This window comes from Dermacentor andersoni, chromosome 7 (assembly GCF_023375885.2).
Source record: "Dermacentor andersoni chromosome 7, qqDerAnde1_hic_scaffold, whole genome shotgun sequence".
NCBI classification, from domain to species: domain Eukaryota; kingdom Metazoa; phylum Arthropoda; class Arachnida; order Ixodida; family Ixodidae; genus Dermacentor; species Dermacentor andersoni.
The window spans coordinates 106,484,026-106,500,156 of record NC_092820.1 but is presented as its reverse complement, the minus strand read 5'-3'; the positions used below and the strand labels follow the sequence as shown (position 1 = coordinate 106,500,156).

The window sequence follows — 16,131 nt, the reverse complement described above, 5'->3', positions numbered from 1 at the left end:
AAGCTTTAAAGAAACTTGACTTTTCGGTTCTATCAAAATTACATGCAGATTCGATTGACGCCGCTGCACGTGTTCTTTGTTACCAGGGGCGCACAATTTACTTCCAAAGATGCTTTACTAGACACATACTGGCTATAAATACTGTATACACAGTTTGTTGGAGAATTATTTTCATTTCAGGTTTCAAAAAAGTTCAATAGGAAAAGTTGGAAGAAGAAATGATAAGGAATACATGGAAGTGGACACAGGTAAGAGACGGACTTTTTATGAATACATTTCATCCTACGTTCATGCTAACTGTAAAGGGCCTAAAATGTACTTCATCTGCTTCTTTCACAATTGTATTTCAACGAATTATAGTACCTATTGCCTCACCTGTCTACATGACGCATGTGAACAGTTTCAACAACTGTGTCAGCAAATTGGCCGTTTTTGCCACGGAGGCGGATTGTGTAGCTGCATTTACTTTACATAACCCTTAGATGCAGTAAAACTTCATGACAACCAGGTGTATGGGCATGTCTTCATTATTAGACAAGTAACGTTATCACTAAACGAGTTGTGTTGATCGTCAAGTATCGTGGAATGCCCTGCTATTGTGAAGTGTATCGTAAGCACAGTTATCATGAAATGAGTTGTCTTGATGGTGCGCTACGGGGGAATAAGATGCAATCTTTATTTCGCGTTCACGATACTGTCAATATATATTCTATTTGGTGACCGCCAAAAATATCCGCAGTACTTGTAATCTAAGTGCAACAATCTATTTGACCTGACCATTCTTATCATTTAGCTCCCCCAGTGTCCTACCCCGTGAGAACAGTAGAGCGGCTTTATCGGAGCGAAATGTATTGTGGGGTTTACCTTCTTGTATGAGCACTGTTCATCAAACCTTCCAATAATTTTCAGGACCGAAATTTATTTACCTCTTTGGTTGGAAAGAAAAAAAAGAGATAGCCTAGAATTTTTATGTTACTTTACGTTTTTTATAGGCAGCATAACTCAGTAATAAATGAAACATGAAATTAATTCTCAAATGACTAAGGAGATATAGTCGGTGGACGCTTCAAACACTGAAACACATTGCATTTCGAAGACTTAAATCGATGCAGACCTCCGTTAATGCTCTTTATTTAACTTGTGCAGAAACTTCAGACGAGGCAAGAATTTATAAACCCTTTTCACGTACTGACGCGTCCATTGCTTGCCTCAGGTTACTCCGTTCTTAAAATTGACATGCATGACGTCGGTGCACCTAGGTAAATCTTGTTTCGGCACTATCGTAGACAGTGATTGGGTGGACAGCACGAAACTTTAGTCACAGCTTCAAAGGAGATGTAAGCCACTTTTGGTGTCCATTACTCCTTATTCAAACGGCGTATACGGTGCTGCACTTGGTTAAAAATATATTCCAAGCTGTCCAAATTCTCTGGAGATGAATTAAATCTGGAATAGTTCGTTTTGTCACTCGCTAATTATTTGGCAAACTTGAAGAAGCGGCTGTTCATGTTTTTACAGCAAAATTCCTCGGGGCGGTCTCTATCCGATTGTTCATTATCTACCTAGTCACTCCCGAGCACGCTCTGTTCCGATAGATTTGTGCTTGCTGCGCGAAAGGCTTGGAGCCTAGACGCCCTGCACTCGATGCTTCGACGAATTAATTCAAGTGCGCGCCTGCTCACTTATTCGTCATCCTCTGGCGACATTGAGGACGTCAGATTAGGTGTGAGGTGAGGTGGAGCTGTGGACGTTGTGAGCTATCTGGTAGACTCACCAGCAGATAGTGAATGAAATTTCTGTATTTTTTATGTTCTGTAACCATCCTTCGAAAAAAATTTTGCTGTGAGCCACCCAAACTTCTAATGTCGATGAGCCCATGTCTCGCTGCAATTTTTCAATTGTGTTTTTTTTTTTTCATGAGCCTTCAGTGCAAGTTTACGAACCACCCTCTAATTACCCTCCAGTATCACTTCCACCGAAGTTTTCAGCGCTATATTTTTCTTCGTACTAATATTGTTTCATCTATAAAGCCAGATATTTTTGCTCAAAAACACGTGGCGCGTTTCCATTCTAATATTGACTAGATGGTTCATTGTATGGTTTTTCTATCTGTCGTATCGCCACTTTCTGTGGGCCAGGTATATGTTCCATCGTTTTCTTTCTTATTTCGACGGAGACTTGCTCTCAGGCACAATATTTACGCCCGAATTAAGTGTGTGCAATTAGGCTTTTATGCGTGATTTCCAGCAGTGTTCTGCCACAGCTATCATCATTTGCCCAGAGATTACAGCTCACCATTGCACTGTAGCGTATGACAGCTTACAGGTGACGCGAGCCTCCCTTTAAAAGCCTCGAGATCTCATGCTAAATGATTGGCATCTGCTTCTGTCACTGGAAGGAGACAGCTTGGCTGCGTAAACCCTCATTAAAAGTTGTGGCCACTTCCAGGTACTGGTGGCACTAAGTGTAAGGGACACCCCGGCCTGAAACCTCCTAAGCACAGCTTACTCCCTTGTAAAGTGACAGGAGAGAGAACAGATGCACGGTGGAATTGGAGCGCGTGTCCTCCAGGAAGTATATTTTGTTAGCATGGATAATAGTGCGTGTTTGAGGCAGAAGGGTGTTTGAGGAGAATTGTGATCGAGAGTACCGGCTGCCTTTTATTCAAGAAGAAAGGTTGGGAGTGTTTGTAGCTTATTTGGGAAACAAATACATCTTGTCATAGGTACTGTATCGCCATTTAGCATGCTTATCAGCTGGCAAGTTCACATTGCCTCGTGAGCCTTCTTGAGGTTTTGAACATTCGCTAAAAATCTATAAAGATATCCAATTTTCTCAACGTAAACAGCTGAAATGTTGCAACTTGCACAGTGTTGTGAATAGCTTGACGTTTCATTAGCAGCGCGTTGCTTTCCGTAGATGTATAACGCTCGTAAGCATGGATCACATAATGGGTAGGGCTCAGAAAGCAGCTGAAGGTGTTGTGGGGTTGTATGATCTTCATATGCCCTCATATAGTAACGTTACCGGCTCAGCTTCAGGGTTTCGCTTAGACACTTGTAAAACCATCACGGAAATTTCAAGACCAGACCGCTTTGGTTCGACTGCGAACTTCAACCCACAGTCGCGTACGCGCCGTACCTTGTCCGGTAGAATAACATTGCCCAAGATCTGGCTAGGGCTAACAGGTGCCGACACCCTCTTTTCTACCCGCTGTCTCAAGCGAGGTAGAGCTTACCAGAGATTCGACTGTATGCCACAGCGCTGCCAGACTAAGGACGGAAGCGGTCATACATTACGTGCATAGCAACTCTCATATCCTGAATATGATAGCCAAAAACTCTGAAGTGGACGTATAGTTTGTTCTGCTACTGAAAGATTGCAGAGGATCTGCAAGAATGTAAAGTCAGGTAATGCAGAGATAACCACCTGTATGAGAAGGCATCGCAGGCAATTTGTAAATTGCATGCTGAATGTTGTTGTTTCTTTATACCCTTGTAGTGCGAACAGCATATATCGGTCAGACAGGCCGTCTAAATATGCAGCGGCTAGTAGAGCATCACTATAATGTAAGAAAAAAATATTTCAGGCCATTTAGGCATGCATTTCCAGGGGAGCGTCTACGTCCCGGTTTTCTGAAAAGCTACTATATCAAAACAGGTGCAAAGCATGATGTCCAGAAAAATCCTTGAGGTTTATAAAGTTTCAAAAATGTAAGAAGAGTGTGTGAGCATGCCTAGGGTTGCGTTATCGAAAAAATTGATGCGGTTTCTCAAGTTAGCAAACTGCGATTAAACTGCTTCACACGTGTCGGTTTCTTGGTGTGTGTCTCTAAATGTTTACATTCTTTTGTTGTTTTCCATCGCCGGGTTATGTGTATATATTGTGTGCATGCGAAAATAAAGATTTGTATTTGAAATTAGCACTACGTGCGTCAAAAAGCTTGTCCGCCCTGGTCCTGTCGTGCTGCAGTCTGTTCTCACGAATCCCGACCAACTATACCGCCAACGTGCTTTGAACCAAGGCATCCTAATTGTGGCGGAAACGTCAATATAGGCTTTATTTTAAACTGGTGATTGTGTACTTCCTGGTACTTTACTATTGTGTCTCATGAAAATTCGTGTTAATATGCTTTGCCGCATTGTTTTTCAATACGTCAGCTTCGCTTCAATTTGTTCTGAAGGGCAGTGACTATCTACCCAAAATGTTTGAATAAATTTATTTAACCTGCTACTGGTAACGAGTATATTTGATGCAGTGTTACTTTTTAGTCATATACAACAACGTATTTCAATTTTCTCTCCTTGTTTTCGCTGCTTTAAGACAGCCTTTAAATATGTGTTTAGTCACAAAAATGATAAACGAAGCGGATCATTCTCCTAAATATATTTCTTCTGAAAACAGATATAGATATGCACGGAGGTGAACAAGTGATAGGGATAGCTGACAAATAGCACCTGGAAGGGGCACATGCCTTCCTAAATTTTAAAATATAGGGCACAGAGAACACCAATCGCTTTCTTGTCAATGCCGTCGTACCGCGATATTGTATTGTTTTTTTTTTTTTGCTTTGTGAAACTTTTCACAACTTCAATATAAGCAACACATTTAAGTTCCTGCAACTCCTTGGAATTTGTTACCGACGAGGGATTCAATACGCGTGGGTTTCATAGACTAAAGATTGCACAACTCTATCAGGTAGTGGGACGATCCTTTGAACACAATATGCTATTGTGATCTGCATAATAATATTTACTCTTCCAGGCGAGCGCTCAGTAACAAAGGACCTAGAATACTGGAATGACGTTGAGAAGTGTGGAGTATTTAGAACGCTAGAAGACGGTGAGTGTCGATTACGAAACCGAAAACTGCCTTTAGTGATAGCTGCATTCAGAAACCATTGAATATAATGTAACGCCAATCCATTTGATTGAATTCTGCTCCAGTTTTGTTTCTTTCTGCTTTTCCTTCTTCAGACGCCGCATTTGACGTCTGCCATTGAACATAATATAGAAACCTCGCTGCGTAGACGTTATATGTTATATCATAATTTCGCATGTGTGCACCTCTGCCAACACATGGAGCTGGTGGTGCGGTAGAGATATCAATATCAGGTTTCTAAAGGGAGGGTATCAAACTTCAATGCTCTTCCACACTACTATATATTCAGGCTTCTAGTGCCGCCTGAAACCAGACAAAAGAAATTGAGAGAACCTATCTCAAGAAGAATGTCGACGCTAATACGAAGGACACTGAAGCAATATAGCGACATCTCGTATTATCCCCGCCGACACGTGTCATGTATGGGGCGTATATGCAGCCAGACGGAGTCTTCTTCCTCTTCAACCTTCCGCTGATGCTTGTGGCAGTGGCCAGTTGGGCCAGTGCACATACAGTTGGTAGAGCTGAGTGGAATGTCGTAGACTACATCTGGGAAACAGCAGACGAAAGTGATCATGCCTAGTGATAGCCGCATTAACGTCGTCAGTCGTCTTTCTTCTCTTCGATCTCTTTCATCGTTGTTCTCCCTTTGCGGACGCAAGCAACAGCACCCCAAGTTGGTTTCAAAAGGGTCCCTTGACTAGAGGCACGCGCTCAGCGCCACATACCCAGTGACCCGAGCTGGCGTGGAGAAGGTTCGTTGAGGAGGGACGCGTAAGCGACTTAAGAATGACACATTGGTTCCAAACCCGATTCCCTCAACAAAGCAGCCCGATTCTCTTCCCATTATGGAAAGAACTTCCCAGTGGTACCAGTTGGTGGAGAAACGCTTATGGACAGACATATGGACTGAAAAATGGACATACCGCAAGCTGGGTAAAGAGCGTTAAGAATGTTTATCCTATGTTATGCTAGTGCTAGCGTGGGTGCAACCAAGTTAGAATGCCGCACGAAGCTTCAAAAAACAGGAATTCGTCTCTCTGACGCAGCACTTGCCAAACACATCCCTTCTAAGCGTTGCCATTACCCCTGTACCTCAACGCATAGCGGCTGTGGAGCAGAGAACTAAGGCGGAGAAGAGTCCTGTGGCGTAAAAACGGTACAATATTCTCTGGACCCGAACAGACCATCACTGCAAGGTGAACCTGGCAAAGTTCGACACGCAAACCCTTTTGATTGACGCTAGCTTAGCAGAACTCTTTAAATAATTATCATTTGTTGCATGGGATATTGAGAAGGTTAGTTGGAGAACTGCGCAGTCTAATACAGTCCTAACGCACACATCTAACAGTTCTTTTAAATAAGACACAATACCGGGTAGGACTTTTAAATTATATGCACATAAAAGGCAACATTGATGAATTCAACAGCCTCATTGAAAGGGTAACTGATGGTAATAAAGTTAACTAGGAGATATAGATTAAAGACAGTGCAAGTTTGCGCCATACAATCTTGACGATGAAGTAGAAGACTTCTACAAACATGGAAATGACAATGGCAACAGATTATAACTAAAGAATACTCTAATCATGGGTGACTTCAATGCGAAAGTGAGCAAAGCGACCCACTTGAATGCGAAAATTTGACTTTACGTACTTCGCCCCCAGTCGTAAGTTTTGCTTAGTTCCTCCATGCCTTACGGCGATGCAAAAGCAGGTGTCCGCGCTATCTTCATTGCCACCGCACCGGCCCCTCCCTCCCAATTCATGCCACCAGTCAGCTTTTACTTCACCCCAGTAATGTCCTTGCCGTATGCGCCGCTTCTGCGTGCCAATAGATGGCACCTCTTGCCCTTGGCGTCGATGAAGTGTCCCACTAAGCGTGTCACGTCAACCGCCGACACATTCGCAGCACTGTGTGCCATCCTTAACGTAAACACTACCAAGCTCGCGCTCATCACTGCAAACCTCTTGACCACTTGTCTACGTCAACCACCACGAACTCGTGCGCACAAACCTCCTTGCGCAGTAAGATGAGAGTAGTTCATTTGGCCTCGGCCTAGTAAGAAACATCAGCCGCTGCTGCAAGTTACCGTCGATCGTGATCACCACTCCGCTTCTGCCTTATCTTGGCGTACGCAGGCCCCCATGAGATTGTAGACAAGCTCGCTTGGAGGACCACAAGAGTATATTCTACCTGCGAAACTGCGTTTTCAACGATTCGTTCCCTGTGTTCTGGACCCAAACGGTAGCGCTGGCCCAGAGGCCCAGGGCCTCACCAGCAGCAGAGAGAGACGCAGGCTGAGATGAGGCGATGTCTTAGCGAGTAAAAGAACATTTAATTACGTCGTCACATATGAAGCAGTCACATCGACTCGCTTTTCGCTAATATACGACAAAAACACTCCAAGCTTGTGCTGAAAGTGGCAGGCTCGTTGGCGAGGGTGCCTTTTGCACCATTCCCAAAACGCCTAGCCCAAGAGAGGAGAGCTCTCGCCACGCTGGGAGCCGTCGCTTGGTACGTGAGAGTCATGGCCAGGACGTTAAAATGCGCATTCAAAGCTCAGTGGTCATTAAATATAGCGCGGTCTAAAGAGAAGGTACAGACGTGCAAACAGGTACACACAGACGCCAATGGCCTTTAACTGTCGTGAATAACGTAAATAACGGAAATGAATCCTAAATAAAATGACGTAAATATATATCGAAAGCGAACTGACCGCAAAGTGCAGGCTCACGGAGCCGCACCATTGATGACAATATCACAAACGGCTGGGAGAGGTTAGGTCATCCCCACAGACGTTCTTGTTCTGCGCCAGTTATGCTTTCAAAAAGTTAATTTGAAAAGGAAATATATTTGTTCGCGTGGCTCTAACAGAAGCATGTTCAATAAACGTTGCTTGGCCCAACTAGATAATCTCGAGGAATGACTCCAAACTACTCATTTGCTTTGGCCACCTAAGATAATTATTGAAAAGGTAATTTGAGTAGCTTCGCTTATTACGCACACAACTGTCAAACCTACTCCGTATGTAGCGATTACCATTTTGAACCCTGGAGTAATAAAATAATCTCGCCAATATTTATAAAGGTTCAATTTTTTTATTTGGGGCAGCTTATACAACCAGCGTATTGATGGTGTAGCACGCTTCTTATAACGGAAGTGTTAAAGCTTGGGCAGGCCTTCGTGACGCAATTAAACTTCATGAACTTAAACGCATGCGCTCAACCCAGCCCTTCTACGTTTACACTGGACTATACACTACACAAGAAGCACCTTGACGTAATAGCTTTGCGGAAACTCGCAAGGTGGAGAGAAGCAAATAATAAAGTGAAAATCAGACATTCACCCGTTCGTAGCCAATAGCTACAGAGGAAACCCCTACGGTTTCCTCAAAAAGAAAAGCATCACAGTTGAAGAAAAATTCGCCCTTGTTCGGGACTCGAATCCGGGCACACGGCCTTTCCGGGGCAGCCGCTCTACCATCGGAGCTAACCAGGCGGCTAGCAGACGGCAGGGTGAAGCTGAATTGATCGACACCACGAAGCAAAGACAAGAGCTTGACATTATAGTTCTGCGGAAACGCGCTAGGTGGAGAGAAGTAAATAATAAAGCGAAAATCATACATCCACCCGTTCGTAGCGATAGCTACAAAGGAAACACATACGGGTTCGTCGGAAGAAAAGCCTCACAGTTGAAGAAAAATTCGTCCTGGTCCGGGGCTCGAATCTGGGACCACCGCCTTTCCGGGGCAGCCGTTCTACCATCTGAGGTAACCAGGCGGCTAGAAGACGACAGGGCGAAGTTGAATTTGTCGACAAGAGGAAGCAAAGGCAAGAGCCTGACGTAATAGTTCTGCGGAAACCCCTAAGGTGGAGAGAAGTATATAATAAAGCGAAAATCGGACATCCACACGTTCGTAGCACTAGCCACAAGAAAATCCATATGGGTTCCTCGAAAGCAAAGCGTCACAGTTGAAGAAAAATTCGTCCTGATCCGGGACGAATTTTTCGTCCCGGACGAAGCGCCTTAGCGCTACAGTATACTACACAACGTGTGCGAGAAGATTTTTTACGCTCCCGATTAGATTGATGAGTGTTGGTGACATCAAGGTGAGTTAACTGGCATCATCAGGAATAAAAAAAGCTGCTTAGGGGAAAGCATTAGATCAATTTTTCAGCCCTTTGTCAGAGATGGGCCATGGTGGACATGTGCGTTTGGACGAAGTGCACTGAAATTTTAGGATGAGTGCCTTGCGGCATATATTCTGGCTGTGCAATGGTGTCAGCTACGGAAGAAAACACCGCCTTTTGTGGCAAACAACGCTGACACGAACAATTGCACAAAAGTTGAGCTCTGTCGCAGTACCCGTAGTGGAAGTGGCCCCTAAACTACGCAGATACATTCACACAAAAAATACTGGTTGAATAAATAACAGTACGCAAAGTGTTCACCTTCTGAAGTTTTGTTATGTTGACGCCATTATGCAGTTTTCGGGGGCCTTTCTATCATGCGCACCATGTTTCAGCTCATATTCAAGGCCCGACTGCACTTTCTCTTTCTTTCTCTCTTTTTGATGGGTGAACTTTCTTTAGTCCGTAACCGCAGTTATAGCTTGGTTTAAGACGCGACGTCATATGTTTGAAATTTCCAGAATGTTGTCACCGATTGAATAGCGAAGGAGCGTTACCTAAGCAGATTGCCCTTGCGAAGAGAGCAATGGCATACTGTCGCACTAAGTATAAGGTGCAAGGCGAAAGCGCGTGGAGAAGTGGCTGCGTGTTGTTACATTCCCGAGCACGCGCGAGCGCCAAAAATCGTGCTGCAAAGTACTAAGAGCATTCAAAACCAATGCCTTGATCCGTAAATCAGATTCCGATGACGGACGACTTTGCTTGCAGAGATCGTTGTGCTTTGAGTGTTACAAAAATTTGGGCTTTTACGTGCCAAAACCACTTTCTGAGGCACGCCGTAGTAGAGGACTCCGGAAATTTCGACCACCTGGGGTTCTTTAACGTGCACTTAAACCTAAGTACACGGGTGTTTTCGCATTTCGAAATGCGGCCGCCGGGGCCGGGATTCGATCCCGCGACTTCGTGCTCAGCAGCCTAACACCATAGCCCCTGAGCAACCGGGGCGGGTGTGCTTTGAGTGTTACTTATATTCCTGAGAAAGTTCGCCTAATGGCTAGTTGGATACGTGACTCGTTCTAACGAAACTGCCTTGTTCTTCACATCACTACAGCGTGGCAGCATAGACGTGCTACATTTCCATTGAGTGGATGCTTGGAAATGGACTACGAATTTTGTTGCGTAGGCGTTTACACTATTAACGAAATAATTTTTTATTTCTTTAAGCACGCGATCAGCAGATCAAAACCAGGCTGCGGCGGCCGCATTTTGGTGTGGGCGAAATGCCAAAAGACCCGTGTTCGGTGCATTCGGTGCACGTTAAAGATGCCCTTGTGGTCACAATTAATCCGCAGTCCCCCACTACAGCGTTACTAATAATCCAATTGAGATTTCGCACGTAAAACCCCAGAATTCATTCATTCGCTATTCGTAAACGTCAATATTCTTCTAATACTTTTCGAATATTTTTAAACTTGAACTGCGCTCAAGTAAACATAAAGGTGGAGCAAATGTATGGTAAATATTCAACCCCGCGGGTACACTATAGACATAAAACAAGGGAGCTTGCGTAATGTAGAAGCTACATGTTTTAGGTAGGTATACTTTACAGGCTGTATAGTGATCATTCGTACTCTCTGAAGAGCCATGTTCATGCGAAGAAGCTACTTGTTTGCTCCTGATGCTCCATTTGTGATTTTAGTGAAGAACACTTCATTACGTTCTATTTAATTACATAAACATGCCAACTTTAGGAATACTAGAATGTGAACATCGTTTTATAATAATTGTGATAATGGCTATTCATTATTAGAAAAATATTGAATACCCTTGTCGCTTCGCTTCAGGCAAGGCTCGATTCGTAAACGACTATGTCTCAAAGATACCACTGTTCGCACACCTTACTGTGTTGCAAAAGAAGAAAATTCTGCGACACCATTTCGGAAATTTCGTACACATGCATGGACATCTAGTGCCAAAGAATAACTTTCTAACAGTATTTAAGAAAGGTCACCGGGAAATAATTGGAAAAAAATTATGCAGTTGTCTTTAATATTAGCCTAAACATAGTCGAAGGGGCACCCTACAGTGCACTGAGGCCCCGACATACCAAAACTTGAAGAGCTGAACAGTGTTCTGATTATGGGTGCTTAATAAACCAATATTTCGTGCATCAACGTAGCCGTGCATTCTTGGGGCTGCGTCCACCACGGCCGCCACGTCAGAGCCCATATTTACCGCAAATGTACCTGTCAGTATTGTCCTAATATACCTGTATTTTCTCCTTTAGGTCTTAATATTAGACAGTCAAAATATACGCCACAAAACACTCATTTTAAAACTTCAATACTCATCGCTCTAACGCACATGTCCGCTCTGCTCCACCTGTTAAAAAAGTGCTGAAAAATGTAACCAATGCTTTTCCCCAGGCATCTGTTTTTATTCCTGATAACGCCATGAAGCCGAGCCTGACGAAACCACGGAGACGTGACGAAACGCAGGGCGGTGGCGACATCGACGGCACAGACGCTCGTTTTCCAGCCAGTTTCGGTTTCAAGGAGCCGGCCAAGGGGAATTAATTGTTCGCGTAGCTCCCAAATCAAATCTGCTATTCAAATTTTAATCGTTTGGATAGGTAGTGTCGGGGACGGGCCCCAAAGTACTCATTTGCTGTAGCCACCTGATGTTGATGTGTAGAAAGTCCATTACCGTAACTTGGCTACTTCGCTCCTAATTTCGGAAATTGCTCTGTATCTATAGGCTTACACTTATCACCATAATGGTTCCTGTTTGATAGTGTTTCTTTAAAGTGATCACCTTAAAGATACCCTATGAAACAGGAACAACCCAGACAGTGACCTTCAGAAAGCCTACACAGGTGCAACCAAACTTGATCGACCCGAGGTCCTCAAACTCCGCCCGAGGATCACAAGAACAGCAGCGCCTCTTCTTACTACTAAATCCTCAAACGCACTCATAAACGAGAATATCATCCTCAGTAAATACTACCCAATTCTCACCAGCAACCAGAAATTTAATAAGATTTTTCTCGACCCACCCAGAGCAGCCTACTGACGCAACACTGATTCTAAAGATATTTTTGCGCATGCCAAACTAAGGACAAAAATAAAAGTTTGGAACCGGTCCCTGTGGCCGCCCCAGGTGCTCTGCATGCAAGCATATTCAATCTACTACTGCAGTAAAAAGTACAGCGTCGAATTACGCACACAAGGTAACTTCGGCTTTCATCTGCACATCAACCAACGTAGTCTACTGTCTAGAATGTGCCGCTTGTAGCAAATAATACGTAGGTGAAACCGGAAAACAAATTCATACAAGGCTCAACCGTCACCGCGCAGACACAAAACAAAACTTACCTAAAGCAGCAGCCAGCCACTTTAATGAACATGGTCATATATTCGACAAAGCAAAGCTCTATATAGACGCGTGTACTCATCTTTATCGGGCGACCACGTTTCGCCGCCTAAGAAATGTTATCGCACAGCGCAGGACGTGCCTGTATGTATCCGAAGCTTCTGGAAAGTTATCGATGCTTCTATCCGCTGTCTGTTGTCGCCGAACCTCATGTTACCTGATTTCATCACCTGACGCGAATGGTGTAGAACTTTGTGGAAGGCACGCGGGTCCCAACGATTAGTGTGTAACATTCGACGATTGATGTATAAAAGACGACGCGCTTGACCCGTAGATCATATTTTCGACGATCGCCGACCGTGTTCTCCGCTGTCGTTGTGCTATAAGTGTAGCCTGTTTTGTGGGCACAGGTTCGCCCAATAAAAGTTAGTTTTGTTGTTCACAGTATCGCTACTGTGTTCTTCAACGTCACCACCACGTGACAATATACTACAAAGAAATTTCCGTTTACCTCGCGAAAGAAAATATACGGAATCATACCTCATACACATGTTTAATTGCCAACACTCGACGGGAATTAATTGGGCACGTGGGAACTTAGATTCTTTACAAGCGGCAACTTAAATTTGAAATTCTCATATCATCAACCAAGCCACAAAACACATTATGCCACCAGCTAACCTTAATTCTTAACCTCACCCATTCCTCCATTCCGAAAAAAAACATTTCCTGCTTACTACTAATTTAATACAGTCTTTCTCGTATTTACGTTTATATCAGCTGTAGGACCCCTTTTTCCTATGTACACCTGCCCCCGCCCGCTTTTGCGCACGCCACCCTCCTATTTGTTATTCCGGTTTCGGTTCCCCCTCTCGTACAATTTTACGTCTGTTCTTTATTATATGTCTTTTAAACACCCTCACCAACATATTCCAATGTTCCAGACATCAGTATACCTTTTTCGTCGCCTCTGCCAGACAGGGTATGGCATTTCTGTATACCGCCGTACCGTCACCTACGTTGAGCTACTGGGCTAACGTCCCTTGAAAGACCATGCCGATGCCTTCCAGTTACCCAATACATTGCACCCCAGACTCCTTGTCGTAATCCTAACTACTTCAAAATTACTCGACGCGTTGCTGCTGTGCTACTAAAGTCCTACTTTCAACTCAAGTTTTTTTTTTTGTAGGGGGGGGGGGGGGGGTAATTTGTGTTACTCGCGCATTCACCACCTGACCGGCTCTTCTGATGCCACAAAAACGTGCCGCCAACGACACCCCTGAATGCTCCCTAACTTCTCGCTTCCCCAAAGCCCGCCCATGCCCCATTAATTTTGTTCTCGTTCTTTCTCCCTCTTTTTCTCTTGGTGTCCCCCGCCTATTTTTTTCTCTCCTATGCTTTCTTTTCTTTTCTCCCCGCCTTCCCACTCTCCCGCTCTTGTTCCCTCGTCTTGGGAACCACGCTCACAGAGGTCAGGCCAGAGCTGTCATTACCTTTGAAGTCTCTCCCTTTATAACTACACTCTAAGAAGAGATTACACCCTTTGGCGTGCCCCTTCTGCCACACAACAATAATCTTCATCTGCCTTGATGCGTTTCCTTTCGTTATCGCTGCGAGCCCGGAACTTTCCGGTAACGAACGGCACGCGCGTTATCAGAAGGGGCACTCCAAAGGGTGTAAACTGTTCTATGCTGATAACGCGCGTGCCGTTCGTTACCGGAAAATTCCGGGCTCGCAGCGATAACGAAAGGAAGCGCATCAAGGCAGATGACGATTATCGTTGTGTGGCAGAAGGGGCACGCCAAAGGGTGTAATCTCTTTTTAGAGTGTAATCGCCACCAACAACAACCGCACGTGACGTCACTGTACTATCCCTTTAATATTAACATGCCGAGGATGACGAGGCCGCCTTTGACGAAGACAGGTCCTCCTATCGAAACGTTGGCCTGCCTTTCTGAGGCACCTTATCCCTGTTTACAAACTCTATACCGCAGTGTGCTATTCCGTCTGTCAGCCACATTCTTGATTTTGGAAATCAATGCGTATGTAGTCTGGGGCAGGCCCACAGCCAGCGCTGCACTGTGATATAATAGTTCCCATTCTCTTCTCAAATAAAGATGGGTTTGATCTTTAGCAACGGTTACGTTAGTTTGGAGTTTTGCGCGCCTTCCAAAAACGTTTATGCCGCAATATCTACGAATTATGCATAACCAATATCAATAAGAATTTGCACAAACGGTACTGTAGCATAGCACCACTACACTCTCAGGCGACATGTGTGTAGTGTCAATTCTATTAAAAACTTGCATGCTTTCACGTTTATTGCAGATAAACATTACTGGGAGATTCACATGTGGCAAGAGAGCCTCATAGAATCTTACGGTGCTTCAGTATCACCGAGGAGCTGCGAGGAGAAGGTGAAAGAATTCTGTAAAAATGGTGAACCGCAACCACACTTTACCAAAAACTGCCAGAACAGCAACTTTTTAGTATATGGTAATCGTAAAAATTACATCAGAAAGAAGAGAAATTGAACTCCAAAGTGTGGCCTCCATTTTGAGTCGAAGAACTCGCGTAAAACACATCATATTAGAGGAAAATAAAAGATTCATATAAAGGGGCACTACCTGTCCAGTTGATTCATTACAATTTGCTTCAGGTTAATGAAAGAATACCACAATGAAGTAGACATGATCACAAGGCTTGTTTTTTTCTTGGCTGTGACCTTGTGTCTGGTTAGTACTCCAGCAACCGAAATGTATTCATAGCAACCGAAATGTAGCTTCATTGTTCGAATGCCCCTACGTAATTGCACAATGAAAAGATAAATAGGCTCCTTCGCCATGTGTGACATTTTCAATAAATAATGTAGTCAAAATGTGGACACTGGACAAACGGGGGGACCACTGTGCAAGTTCAACACTTAAAGTCTGTTTATAATTCTCTTTTACAAAGACAGGCAATATTGAGAAGCAGACTAAAAGAAAACTCTTTAATGTTTTTAAATTAGGCTTTGGTAAATTCTCCTACAAACTACAACACAGTGGCTAAAGCAATACCAGAATTTTTATGGGGTGAATATTTTTAAGGGATTTTCGCATGTCCTACAGCAGGTGAAGGTTTTCTGCAACATACAAAATAGTACACTTGAAATACTGTAGCACTCTTCAATGAAGCACACTAAACAAATTGGTTTATTGTGGGCGAACATGTGCCCGGAAGCTCAATACTAAAGCATTCACACAATCTACAAGAAGAGTTAACAGGAGCCTATTCAATAGTCGACCAGGTCTCCAGACAGAACACACTTTCACGCACCCCCGAAGGCCAGGAGCCACGTCGTGACTTCGCATTGAACGGGAGACTCGGCCGCTGCCGTGTGCGCGTGCACGGGATACACGCAGTGCATCGCCATAGACGAGGCATTGCTGGCGCTCTGCCAATGGCGATGCTATGAGTAAGGCCTACGGGCTTTAGCGATGAGGCGCTTGGACGGGTACCTCACGAGAGCGCTCGTAACTGACATGTGGAGAGCTCTCTGTGTCATTAGCCCCTTTCTGAAAACGCATCGTCCCGATGCTTGAGAAACAAATTGATATATAGAAGAGATTTCATTGCCTGTCGTAGTAAGGCATCACGCAGACTACGTGCACCCCCTCTGCAAGGTTGTGCGGCTTTGATCGCTCTTGTTCATGAGGGATGATATCATAATTCAGGTCCCCCATTCGGCGAATACCTTCGTAAT

The 16,131-nt window shown here is 44.2% G+C and overlaps 1 long non-coding RNA gene across 1 annotated transcript; it reads left to right on the top strand.

Moving 5' to 3' along the window:
- The first annotated feature begins 201 nt into the window (after positions 1–201).
- On the top strand, positions 202–14,993 carry LOC140219311 (uncharacterized). Its single transcript, XR_011895499.1, has 3 exons — positions 202–248; positions 4,765–4,842; positions 14,715–14,993. It is a non-coding gene; the product is annotated as an uncharacterized lncRNA (long non-coding RNA).
- Positions 14,994–16,131: the final 1,138 nt, after the last annotated feature.